At 42.8% G+C, this 13405-nt stretch overlaps 1 pseudogene across 1 annotated transcript; it reads left to right on the top strand.

Annotated features, from left to right (window-relative positions):
- The first annotated feature begins 10504 nt into the window (after window positions 1-10504).
- On the top strand, window positions 10505-11716 carry LOC308497874 (actin, cytoplasmic 2-like; annotated as a pseudogene). The gene has a single exon. The product of its transcript is annotated as an actin, cytoplasmic 2-like (transcript).
- Window positions 11717-13405: the final 1689 nt, after the last annotated feature.

The raw sequence follows: 13405 nt of genomic DNA, 5'->3' as shown, positions 1-13405 counted from the left end.
ACACCATAATGTTTTTATTTGACAGAAATTGCCATACCAGAAGCGATGTATGCCACAGAACCTTTCCATTGTGATCACAAAATACTGTAAATGCTTCTGCCGAGTGCCATCTAACAGAAAGGATCTTCAATAGGGAAGCGGCGTGTTGAACCTTAGTAACAGTGTGACAAGTTTCACCTTGTTCGTGCAGTCAGTCAGGTATGAGCTATGGTTGAGAGAATGTATGTTTTAAAGTGTGCCATAAATCATCCTCCATCATGACAATGCTCCGCGTGTTACACTCGCTTCTGGTATAATGCAATGTTTCTGCCAAATAAAAACATTATCCCCCTCATCCACCTTATTCACTGGATCTGGCATCATGTAACTTCTGGCTCTTCTCCAAAGTCAAAATGACCATGAAAAGTAAACGTTTTGAATTGACTAAGGACATCGAGGCAGCCACGACAACACAACTAAAGACACTCATGAAAGAGGACTTCCAGAACTGCTTCAGAAAGTGGCAAGAATGATGGGATAAGTGTGTTTAAAGCAAGGGGGAGTGTTTTGAGGGGGTTAATGGCAATGTGTCTTTTACTGTAATTTTTTTTTAAACATTCACCTTATTGTTTGATCACACCTCGTATTTATAAATATGTATGTATAATTATATTAAGGTAATTTATACATTTTTTTTGTATTAGGGTAATTCATATATATTCATTTTTTTCCACTACAAAGAATGCACATCAACCTTACACATTAGAGTGACTCACAGGGTTTTTTAAAATCACAGTGTCTAGGCTGCACCCAAGAGCCATCAATTCAGAATCTCTGGAGTTGAGGCCCAGGCATTATCACTTTTAAAAGCTCTCTAAGTGATTCCAGTTTGCAGCCAAGACTGGGAACCCCTGCTCTAAGTCTTTAGACCCATTATGAAAGGCAACTTGGGAAGTTCACCAGGTAATTCTAATACGCATTCCATCCGCTATGAACACCGCTGGCCTATAGGTTGTTGGGTTATCACATAATAACATTAAACTTGACATTTTCTGACTGACTCTGCAAACTGTAATTTTTCACTAGAGTTTGGAATGCAGCATCAGTAGCGAACAATCAAGCAACACTGAGGTATGGATGTCACCAGGTGGTTGCCTAGACTCAATGACCTGCCCAGCGACTGTCACTTGCACTAGCCTTGAGGCAAGTTTGCAGTTTTTGCCTCCATACTAGTAGTTCTCAGGTTGTCAACATCTCTAATGTGAAGCCTGTTCATAGCAAAATGTTGGAGAAACCCCACAAATATCTAAATCAGAAATATGGCCCAGTGAACTCAAGTTTCCTCATACCAACTTTACAAAACTGGAAAAGATAAATTAGTTATTTTGAAGCAGACCATTTTCTGGAGTGAAAATGGCTAGTGTCTTTTCAAGAAACAATCATTTTCTGCTGAGAGTATACAAATTACATGGTGGGATATGGAACCCAGACGGCTGACCTGACTCCAGGCTCACGTCACTCAAGCTTGAAATACGGAAATAAAGGCATGATGTCATTTACCTGGAACGAGTGATGCATTCTGTTATCTCAAATTTAAATCTCTAACAGGCCTTCCAAGTTTTCTGGTACAGAAAATTACAAAAGAGAAACTGAAGACAAAACAAGGACTACAGAAAAGTGAGATGTTGTCACCAATATGAGAATTAGAACAAGGAACTCTAAAGTATATTTTGAATAAGAATGCTTAATTATGTTCCCATGTATTTCGTGTGTAAAGGACTATTCGATTACAGATGACAAAAAAGATGTGAAATAGAAAAATCATTCCAAGTAAGTTTAAGTGTTATGTTAACGTTCAATATATGTAATACATTTCCTATGTGGATTATGAAGAAAGAGATCCATTTTAATTAAGAAAAAAATCAATTTATTTCTGTCTCTACTAAGTAAATGTTATATGATATTTAAATGACATGTAGTTGAAGACAACAAATCATGAGCCTGCCTAGAGCGGCCACGTGTCATTTTAGCCTTGAAATCTCCTCCTAGAACAGTTCTTCTCAGACTGTAATAGACACACACGTCAGCTGTGGATCTAGTCAAAATGCAGATTATAAATTTGAAGTTCTAGGTGGGGCCTGAGATTCTGCATTTCTTGCAAGCATCCAGATGAGCCCAGATTGTTCCAATAAACTTTATTTACAAAAACAGCCCATAGTTTGTAATTTGCAGTTTGAATTTTTTAAATATTACTGATACTTTGTTACTGAGTATTTTGGGGACACTCGAGAAGAGAGCCTCACTTGCTTTGCCCGAGTTCTGGCCCTCGGTGCAGCTTGCAGACCACACTTCTGACATCTCTTGTGACATCCTGGTAGACTGCCTGTTTGTTTATTATTCCTGGTCTGTGATTGATTCACGCTCGCTTCACTTTCTAATCCATCAATTACTCCTCACAGCTTGCCTCCACTCCACACCCGCAGTTCTCATCTTGCATAAAATGTGTTCAAAAGTCCAAATTTTCAAGAAGATACTGGAATGTACACTAATCATACATAGTGTTTCTAAATTTTAGCTCTCCCCAACTGAAATTCCTACATCAGGGAAATAATTTTTAAAATGCTTTCCTACAGTTGTAGATGTTACATTTCCCGATGGCACCCATGTGTATATATATATATATATATATATATATATATATATATATATATATACCACCTTTTAAAATGAAGTCCAAACATTTAAAACTTTTTCTTGAATGGCACCTCGTGAAAAAATGTTTGCCTCCTACTGATTGGGCATCTATTCTCCACCTGCCATCATCAGAGCACTCTGGTGTTACTCTCCTTTTCTTACAGAGCTCTGGTCAGAAGAGTTAGGAAATATATTCATATGTAAAAAAGGCATATCAAACACTATCAGAATTAAAAGGAACTTCAATTGCCTCTTCAATAGTGGAGGACAGTCCGATTTTTTTTAATTTAAAGTTTATTCGGGTGACAATTATTAGTAAAATTACATAGATTTCAGGTGTACAACTCTGTAATACATCATCTATATATCATGTTGTGTGTTCACCACCCAGAGTCAGTTCTCCTTCCATCACCATATATTAGACTTCATTTACCCTCTTCTAGAGCCCCCCTCCCCGTTTACCCTCTGATAACCCCTAAACTATTGTCTATGTCTTATGAGTGTTTGTTCCTTCATTTTGTTTGTACTGTTCTTTTGTTGTTTTCAGTTTTATATACCACGTATCAGTGAAATCATATGGTTCTCTACTTTTTTTGTCTGACTTATTTCACTTAGCTGATTTTTTTAAATGAGCTAAACTGACTTCAGATAATCCATCATTTCTTCATTGTTCTTATTATTTAAAAATGTGTCCTCTTTTTAAAAACACATTGACACAATTCCCAAAGTCTCAACATACCAATCTGATGAGATGATTAATCCTCATCAACTTAATATTTCATCCTGGGCAGAAGTGCTTAGTAACATCTTCCAATTTAGAGATTTCATCATGTATCTCATGTCTATAACTCATTTATAAAAATATGAAACAAGGTCACCTCCAGCATGGTTTCCTCACAGTCTATTCCAAAGACCTCAGTAATCCATCCCCTCCCTTCCCTGTCTGGCTTCTGCTCCATTGGTTACAAACCACAGAAGGACTTTTATCCAAGTAGATACACCCATTTACTCACTTACTGAGTAACAGGTTTACACAAAAATACGCTTCACACGGTGGGATGGTGGGAAGTTGAGGAAACTAGACCAGCAGGAGAGGGTCGTAGGTGGAAGAGAATAAAGGAAGGTGTGCATGGGGTTAGCAGTGGGTGGCCTAAGAAGGGAGATCATCAAAGACATGGCACAGGAAGTCTGTTTTGCTTAAGTTTTAAGCCAGGATAGTTTTTGCTTCTTAGTAAATATGTATCGAAATTTTTCTATACCTTTTGCACTGTGCTAGGCTTTATGGCAAATACAGAAGGGGTCTACAGCATTAAACCACTACTCAAGGGATTTACAATCTAGTGACAAGCTTAATGCACATGAAGCCACTGCACAAGAGCACCATGTATACACACACACACACCCCCCCCACACACACACACACAACTTACAGAGAATATTTGGTTTCTATAATGTCCCAAGCGCTCCAGAAATATTTACGCTTCATAACCATCCTGCAAAGTTAAGTACTATTAACGCCTTCTTATAGATGGATAATCCGAGGCCAAAGAAGGGTAAGTAAACGTCCCAACTTCACACAGCTACATAACAAGTGGCAGAGATGGGATTCAGTTCTAGATTTATCAGACTCTGTTTTGGTTAGGGAAAAATCTCCGTGGTTTAACCTAACAAAAGTTTATTTCTTGCTCGAAGCCTGCCGATGTTCCTGGTTGGCTCTTCTGGGAGGTTACTGTCTAGGTGGAGACTGGGGAATCTAGGCCCCTTCCATCCTGAAGCTCTGTTTCCAATGTCTGGCATCCAAAATTGTCAATGAAGAGGAAGGGTGAGTGACGATGGCACAGGAGATACTGTAACAACCCCAGCCCTAAAGCACTATAAATCACTTTTCTGTCATTGACCATAATTACTTTCATAAAACCCAGTAAGATGCAAAGGGGTTGGGGAATGGAGTGGCTGAGGACCTTTGTGTCGGAAACAACCTGACCTAATGGAACACGAGCAAATATTTTTGGCCGTCAGAAACCTCTCTCTACTGCAGACTCCAAAGCCACTAAACATCACACTTCTGAACCGTATGAGGAAGAGCTAAATTATGTGGGGCTAAATTACAAGTTCCTGAAAGAAGTTCAGAGGAGTGGGAGATCATGTTTGGAGCAAACAAAAGGGAACCTGAGTAAGGTGCTGAGAAGTGGGTATGAGGAAGACATTTCTGGCTGAGAAGTACCAGAGTGAAGATGCAAAATTGGGAAGATAATGATGCACGAGATATATTTATGAGGTGTACCACATGCAGTGATATCTGTCACAGGCTAAACTCCCAGGGGAGGGCAGCTCTTTGAAAAAATAAGGTTTATAAGTGCTTTTCAGTTGGTGCAGACTGTAGCCTTCCCAGGGACTCCTCAAAATGCAAACCCACAGAGGCCAGGGACCATGTTTTGCATGTTGTATTTTGCTGCTCGACACCCAGAACTTAGTAATTGCTCAGAAATGATGCATTGTGAATGTTCCATGGACAAAGGTGGACATTTGAAAAATGAGCCAAGAGGGGGATAACAGTTTCATCGTCAAAGTCTTCCAGTTTCAGTGTCAACTACGGGGGTTTTCATTACCTAAAAGGAGTTGTAAATTCCTTGATTCTTGGAACAAAAGAAGTCCTAAAATTTTGTAAGGAAGTATATAGTAGAAGTGGTGAAAGATCATTTCCATCAGAGGTGTTGGTGAAAGCTTCTTGGAGACGTGGCAGCCAAGCTGGGCTTTTATAGAGACTATCCTGAGTAAGGGCACCGAAGTGGGCAAGAACAGAGCAGGGAGTAGTGCCAGCTGGCAGGTACAGTGTGTAAAGGGAGGAAGGTCATGAGGTTGCAGTCATGTAGGGGTAGAATGCCTGCCTAGACTAGTTTGGAATACAGTGGGTTGCTTGTGGAATATTATAACTATTATCCATCAAGAGTGTACAGGATTGTCCGAGAAGGAGAGACTGAGGTACTGGAACAAATCAGGAAGCTTCTGACTTCTCTCTTTTCTTTGTTCATTTACAATCACTTGGCCAATGCCCACTTATCTCACTGGGCATTTAGGGATGAGGGCAGAGGCTTGTTTGTATCCAGTCATTTATTGAAAGAATGAAATCCTGCACTAGTCCAGGCAGGAAGCCTCAGCAAGATGGTGGTTTGGGGAGTGGAAGGGCGGGAATGAACTCAAGAGCTGCGTGTGAGGTGAGAGGCCTTTTTCCTTCCTAGGCTGTTGAGTGACCTATGGAAAGGCACTTCTCTCTTTGTCTCCATTTGCCCACACTTTACCTGGTCCCATTTCTACAAACACTGAGGACGATTATAGAAGAGGTTATGGAAGATTAAAAGTAAAAGGGTTTGTATGAGATCTTGTGAAAAGAAAAGAAAGGTGAAACAAGTGTGACTGGAGGCTCAAAGTTTCTGGGATGAGTGACCGCTGAAGGCCGTGGGTGCCTTAGTGGCTGCGGAATGCAGGCCCCTGTGCAAAGAGGGGAAAAATGAAAACAAATAACTGACTTCATCATGTGTATATGAAATTAGGGATTGTAGAACATGGTTTTGCCCTGGTGGCTGGAAAGGAATATTAGCACATAAGAAAGAAAACTCTTTTCAGCTTGTGAAAAGCCACCAGAACAACAGGAGGTCCAGCAAGCAGGAAGCAGCAGCAAGAGGGGAGCTGCACCTGCGTATTCTGTGCTTCAGCTGGCACATCTGTAAGAGGAAGAGGATTCTACCTAAAAGCCGCCTGGGTGCCCTCCCATCTCCGCCTGCTCCCCTGTCTCCCTACTCTGAGCCAACCCGCTCTGCTTCCAGCAATCAGATTCCATGAGAATCAATGCCTGGGATGGCCCACATCACTCTCCATTCCTCTGCTTTCTTTAGGGACACAGAAAGGTTCCTGGCAGGAACCCGGAACCCAAAGTTTACAACTGCAATTGCCAATGTGGCAGCTTCACCCCCACATGACTTGAGAGATGTGAATCCCCTTTTGAGAGAATTGACACAGGACCTTGTGCTCCAAGGTTCAAAAAGTCCTACAGCTAAATCCCAAGGCCAATGTCTTGTACATTTGGAAAGTTCTTTTCAGCTTCCAAAGTGCTGTCACATGGGCATGTTCTCCCCAACACTGAGGCAATAAACAACCCGATGAGACCAGGGTCTGGCTGCTGTACGTTCCAAGGGAGGGGAGGCCTTCCTGACCATGTGAGGTGCCCCACACCCTCTCTCCTCCCTTTCTCACAGCCTTCAGACCCTCAGGGAGTGCTGGAAGGGATGAGCTAGTGCTCAAGGCTCCCAAGTCTGGGCAAGCCCTGCGCCAACCTTTTGTCTCCCAACCATGGCCAGCTAAGAAGAAAGATGCGCCCAGCTCGAATGTGTGGCTGGAACTGGAGTCTCAGAAGGGCCGAGCAAATTGGGTCAGACTTCTGTGCTGAGATGGGAGATTCCTTGGAATGACTGCATGTGTGTCAGCTGCTAAATGATTCTTTTCCCAGCTTCTAAGCCACCACCCTCCCTGTAGGGAGTGTCAGCTGCCAAGGACTGCTCTGCCCTCTGGCTGGTGTGGCACATGTGCTTAATAACAAAGGGCATCCTTTACGGAGCCTTTAAAATGTACCAGGCAGTATGCTAACCACTTTACAAATGTCACCAATTCGCCAGCTTGGATTATGAAATGAACTCACATTCTCTCAAACATGAGCATTAAATGCCTCTGCATCATGTTATGTCTATGTAAGTGCCCCGATGCCCCAGGAAGGCTTCTTCTGTCCAAAGGGTCAGTCCAGGTTAGCACTGCCTTAAGGCATGAAACCCAAAACCTTGCCTAGTCCGCCAAGGAACCTCATTCTTTTTGGGGTGTGGTTGTCACTGTTAAGATTCCACAAAACCCCCAGGTGACATCCCCTCCATGAAATCTATGACCTGGTGTCTGAGGTGGTCCCTGCCTATTCCAGGAGCCGACCCTTTCAAACAGGCATATCTAGCAATGGGAACAAGTCTAAAAGCACTGTGGATGTCAGATGTGTACCTACTATGCTCTGCTATCCTCTGTCCATGTCATCTCAATGCAAGGACCCTTGGACGTCAAACACCAAGTACCAGGGCGCAGCTCTGCTCTTTATACACAGTGCTCTGAGTTCACAAAGTTATTTTTTCCAACTCAGCTACCCGCCATACTTTCTTCCCATAAATGGTGAAGAAGAGACCACCTCTCCATATATAACATCAATCCTATTTCCTGTCTCAGTATGAGCAAGCGTGTTTTTCAGGGAATCATCCACCTTACTTGGTGGGTTATCTTTTTAAATTCTCATACCCCTTTCATTATTAGCTCCATTTCACAATTGAGTAAACAGGTAAATGATGTTAAAGGAATATGCCAGCCATGAGCCTCTTCCATTCCCAAGCTGGGTTTTGGCCTCAAAATCAGCACTCCTTGGCCACAATTGCTTCTTTACTGGGCCAGCGGCTTTTTGGACGGAAACCCATGGGAAGAGAGGCTTTATCTGGTCTCACTTATAAGTCATTTGGATATATGACCTTGACTTTTCCAATACCATTTTGGATCACCTATTCCAATAAAGGCCCACCACAGTGAAATACTATCTGCTCCAAACAAGAAGTTCAGTTGGAAAATATTTGAACAGAAGTTAGATTTGAGGCCCAGGCAAGATCCAAGTAGCTGATGGAGAAATCAGAGAGTGGAGGCTATGAGAACAGAAAAGAGAAGGAGCACGTAGCTCTGAGAGAGACCCATATTCTGGGGTGAGGGTGGAGGAATGTCAACAGGAAGTAAGCGGTGAACCACCAAGCCAAAGCAAATAAAAGATCCAAAGCTGCCCATATGGTCTATCCATAAGGAACACTGCCAAGAAAGAACACAGCAGGGAGAAGAGGAGTGGAAAATCGTCACCTTGCTTAGAAGCCAACAACAAGGGTAAGTAGCGCTAGCAATGCATTCTGGGCTCTACTTCCTGAGTAACTCATATGGGTTGTTTCTGACCCTTAGATCTGGGTACAAGAGGCTTGAATCCTATCCCTATCGCCACCTGCACCTAGATTGAAATGAAATGCTCTGCCCTGGATTTCTATGAATTCTTGAGGGCTTACATTATTATTGTCTCCTCTGCCACTTAAGCTTATCCCTTCCAGTGTGTTATGTCTGTTGTATATCATATTGACCCAGATATCAAACACAATGCCCTCCTTTGAATTTCTGTACACCTTTGTCCTAGTACCTTCCAAAGTAAATTTTAAAGGATTTTGGTTTGAGGGGAGATGGAGGAGAGAATTCATCATGATTATGTACAACAATTGATATAGATGACAATGTTTTATTCTTATTATATCCACTTGTTTTGAACTTTTTCACTTTGCTACTACATATGTCTAAATATATGATATTTCTTTCCTGACAGTGGGCAGATGGTATATATATGTGTATATATATGACATATATATACACATATATATACCAGATAATAACCATAAATGTAGCTAACATTTATTGAGAATGTACCACATTCCAGGCACTATTAAGAAATTTATATGGAGTAATTCATTTTATCCTAACAACTATCACCATTTTACAGACTAGGAAACTCTTTATTAAAAGATTGAGTGGTAAAGTACTTTCTCCTATGGGACACAGCTAATAAATAACAGGACTGGGATTTCAGCCCAGGCGGCTCACTCCAGACCTTCACTCATTACTAGAGCATATCCAGATTCCTTATCTAGAGCCCGAACATCACTAGAGAGAGTGAAGAACAGCTACAGGAGTAATTGGATTGTCTATGTGAGAAATAGAAGATGGAGGAAGCAGGGAAGGAGATAGGAGAGCCTGATGGATAATTAAACAGTCAATAGACTCCAGGCACTGAGAGACAATGATCTATTTCATGAAGAGGCTGATTTTCTCCTACAGGCATAGACTCGACCTAGATAGCAGCAAAACTCATAAAAGAAATGCACCTCTAGTGGACAGGAAAGGTAAGCTCAGCCTGAACCTGGAGAAATTGGGGTATGAAAACTCAGGTAAGAACTCAGGTTTCTTGGAGAACTGAGCTGGATGCTCTGTCTCTGATCCATGTTGAGGATATAAGAAGGTTATTGGCTACTTGCCACTGCTAATGAGAACAATGGGACGAAAGTAGGAAAAACAACGAAAGTCTTCTTCAGGAGTCTGAAGATCTCTACATGTACTTAGCTGTCTCTTGATCTTCAACTTCTAACTTTTTTCTCTACAGACATTTACCCCCCAATATTTGTATAAATGATATATCTTTATTGTGGAAAAACTGAAAAAAACTGCACAAAAGTATAGAGTAGAAAATGGCAATCACTCAGGGTTCAACTTAATATTCTGTTATATTAGACTCATGCATACATACATGGAAACTAGTCTTACAATAAGGGTCACACTGAAGCTAAATGGGGAAATATAAATTTTTCATTAAATGGTAATGGGAACATTGGATGTCCATTTGGCAAAAGAAATCGAATCTTTTGGAATATCTCTGTCTTTCATTATCACCATCATAAAAAATCTGGGTAGACTAAAAATCTAAATCTAAGCTACATAATTGATAGAAAACACATAGGAAAATATCTTCCTTCACTCAAAGTAGGAAAAATGTCTTGAAACAGCAAAAGCACTAATCAGGAAGGGAAAGATGGATAAATTCAGCTACTTTATAATTAAGAACTTCTATTCATCAAAAGACAATATAAAGCTCCCTTGCTGTAGCCGGCTCCCACTCCTTGTTCTCTCATCGCTCTGTTGTCGGTTCCTCGGAGCCCCGCGACCGCTGCTTCCACCGATGGAAGAAGAAATCTCTGTGCTTGACATCGACAATGGCTGTGGCACGTGCAAAGCTGGCTTTGCTGGTGATGACGCCCCCGGACCACGTTCCCATCCATCGTCAGGCGCCCCCAACACCAGAGCGTCATGGTTGGCATGGAGCAGAAGGACAGCTACGTGGGCAACGAGGCCCAGAGCAAGTGCGGCATCCTGACCCTCAAGTACCCCATCGAGCACAGCATTGTCACCAACAGGGATGACATGGAGAAGATCTAGCACCACACTTTCTACAATGAACTGCGTGTGGCCCCTGAGGAGGGCCCTGTGCTGCTGACCGAGGCCCCCGAGCCCCAAGGCCAACCGTGAGAAGATGACTCAGATCATGTTCGAGACCTTCAACACTCCAGCCATGTACGTGGCCATCCAGGCCGTGCTGTCCCTATACGCCTCTGGCCTCACCACTGGTATTGTTGTGGACTCTGGGGACGGGGTCACTCACATTGTGCTCATGTACGAGGGGTACGCCCTCCCCCATGGCATCCTGCGTCTGGACCTGGCTGGCCCGGACCTGACCAACCATCTCATGAAGATCGTCACAGAGTGTGGCTACAGCCTCACCACCACTGCAGAGCAGGAAATTGTACGTGACATCAAGGAGAAGCTCTGCTATGTCACCCTGGACTTTGAGCAGGAAATGGTCCCCGTTGCGTCCTCCTCTTCCTTGGAAAAGAGCTACGCGCTGCGGGACAGGCACGTGATCGCCATCTGCAACGAGCGGTTCCGGTCTCCAGAGGCGCTCTTCCAGCCCTCCTACCTGGGAATGGAGTCCTGCGGCATCCACGAGACCACATTCAACTCCATCATGGAATGTGCCATGCACATCTGCAATGACCTGTACTCCAACACGGTGCTGTCTGGTGGGACCACCATGTATCTCTGCGTCCCCGACAGGGTGCAGAAGATCACGGCCCTGGCCCCCAGCACCATGAAGATCAAGATCATGACCCCGCAGGAGCGCAAGTACTTGGTGTGGATCGGCGGCTCCATCCTGGCCTCGCTGTCCACCTTCCAGCAGATGTGGAGCAGCAAGCAGGGGTACGACGCGCCTCTGCATTGTCCACCCCAAGGGCTTCCAGGCGGACTGCGAGCGCATGCGCAGTGTCAGCAGCGGGAGTTACCGGAAGTCTCAGCTTGTCCCTGCAGACGTGCTCGCCTCCTGAAACTGGAATAATTTTCAAGAAATTGTCCTTGAAACTTGTATCTGACGTCAGGTCTGGACTGTAGACCTGGTTGCTGATTTTGACCGTGCATTCAAGGTAACTGTTCCATTGGAACATGTTTAATACCCTGTACATCATTGATTTAAACCCCTAGTGCAAGCAGCTCGGTCACCTGGTGGCTGAAGCGAGGATATGTCTATGCAAGAGAAGCCCAGTGGCTTGATAACCTGCAAGACCATGCGTTTCTGGATCTGTGCGGGGTATTAGTGTGCAGAGCCGCCTATTGCAGGATTTCTCCAGAGGCTGGCAACAGTCCTGAACCAGTTGTCATTTCTGTCCTGGCGGTCTGATGGGGATTAGGAAGGTCCAAGCACTAGGACCCCTTTTCCTTTCTTAGCTGATGTTTTCCTGCCAGAACATGTGGGTTGTTACTTGCCTTGAGTTGGAAAATGGTTTGCATTTACACCTGTAAACTTATTCATCCTTTTAATTTGTGTAAGGGTTTTGTACGCGATTCTCAATTCTTGAAGAGATGACAACAAATTTTGGTTTTCTACTGTCATGTGAGAACATTAGGCCCCAGCAACACATCATTGTGAGGAAAACACATCACTGTGAGGTTAAAAAAAAAGAAGAAGACAGTATAAAGAGGCTAAAAAAAGAAGACTGGTTAGAGAAAATTTGCAACACATATGACTGACAAAGGACGAGTATCTAGAATACATAAAGAATTTATATGCATCAATAAGAAAACGATACCCAAAAGAAACAAAAACTTAGGTCCACAAACTTAGGTCCAAACCTTGTACAGAATACATCACAGCATTATTCGTAATCACCAAAAAGTGGAAACGACCCAAATGTCCATCAACTGATAAATGGCTTTAATATGTGCTATATCCATGTAATGGAATATTATTTAGTGAATAAATGAAGTACTGATACATGCTACAATATGGATGATCCATAAAAGCAACACTATGCTAAGTGAAAGAAGCCAGTCACAAAGGACCACATATTATATAATCCCATTTATATGAAATATACAGAATAGGAAAATCTGTACAGATAGAAAGTAGATTAGGAGCTGACTATGTCTGAGGGAATACGGGAGAATTGAGAGTGATGGTAAGTGCATGCTGCACGGTTTCTTTTGGGGGTAATGAAAATATTCTAAAATTGTTTGTGGATGCTCAACTAAGTGAATGCTCAACTAAGTGAATACATTAAAAGTCATAGAATTGTATATCTTAAATGGGAGGAAAGACCGCCATGTTTAAAAGGGTTCGAGTGGAAGAGTTTAATAAATGGATTGTTTACAAAGGTGTGAGCAGGCAGGGTTAAAAGAACCACAGAAATGATAAACCACTGGAGACTAACAATGGGAGACCTTTACCACTGCAAAGCCTGAAGCAATAAGAGGAACAAAGAGTCCTACCAGAGTGTTGTGAGAGCTAGAGCCAAAGAAGAAATGCTGTGCAGCCTCTGCCAGAGTTGTGGGGAGGCAGAGAGGAAATCAGGGGAATTAATACTCCAGGTGTTCTCATTTCCCACCCTCCAAGCTCATGCTGTGGGCTCCTACTTGGCAAACCTACATAAAAGATGGAGGCAGAGCGATCTGGTGCTACGGTTCACAAAGGAATACAGGGCAAGACAGAGAAAAATGAAGAATGGAACAGGGGTGGGAGAGTAAAAACTAA

The sequence above is a fragment of the Rhinolophus hipposideros genome, assembly GCF_964194185.1.
Source record: "Rhinolophus hipposideros genome assembly, chromosome: 5".
Taxonomy (NCBI): domain Eukaryota; kingdom Metazoa; phylum Chordata; class Mammalia; order Chiroptera; family Rhinolophidae; genus Rhinolophus; species Rhinolophus hipposideros.
Note: the sequence above shows the minus strand (reverse complement) of the source record. Positions and strands in the feature narration are given on the sequence as shown.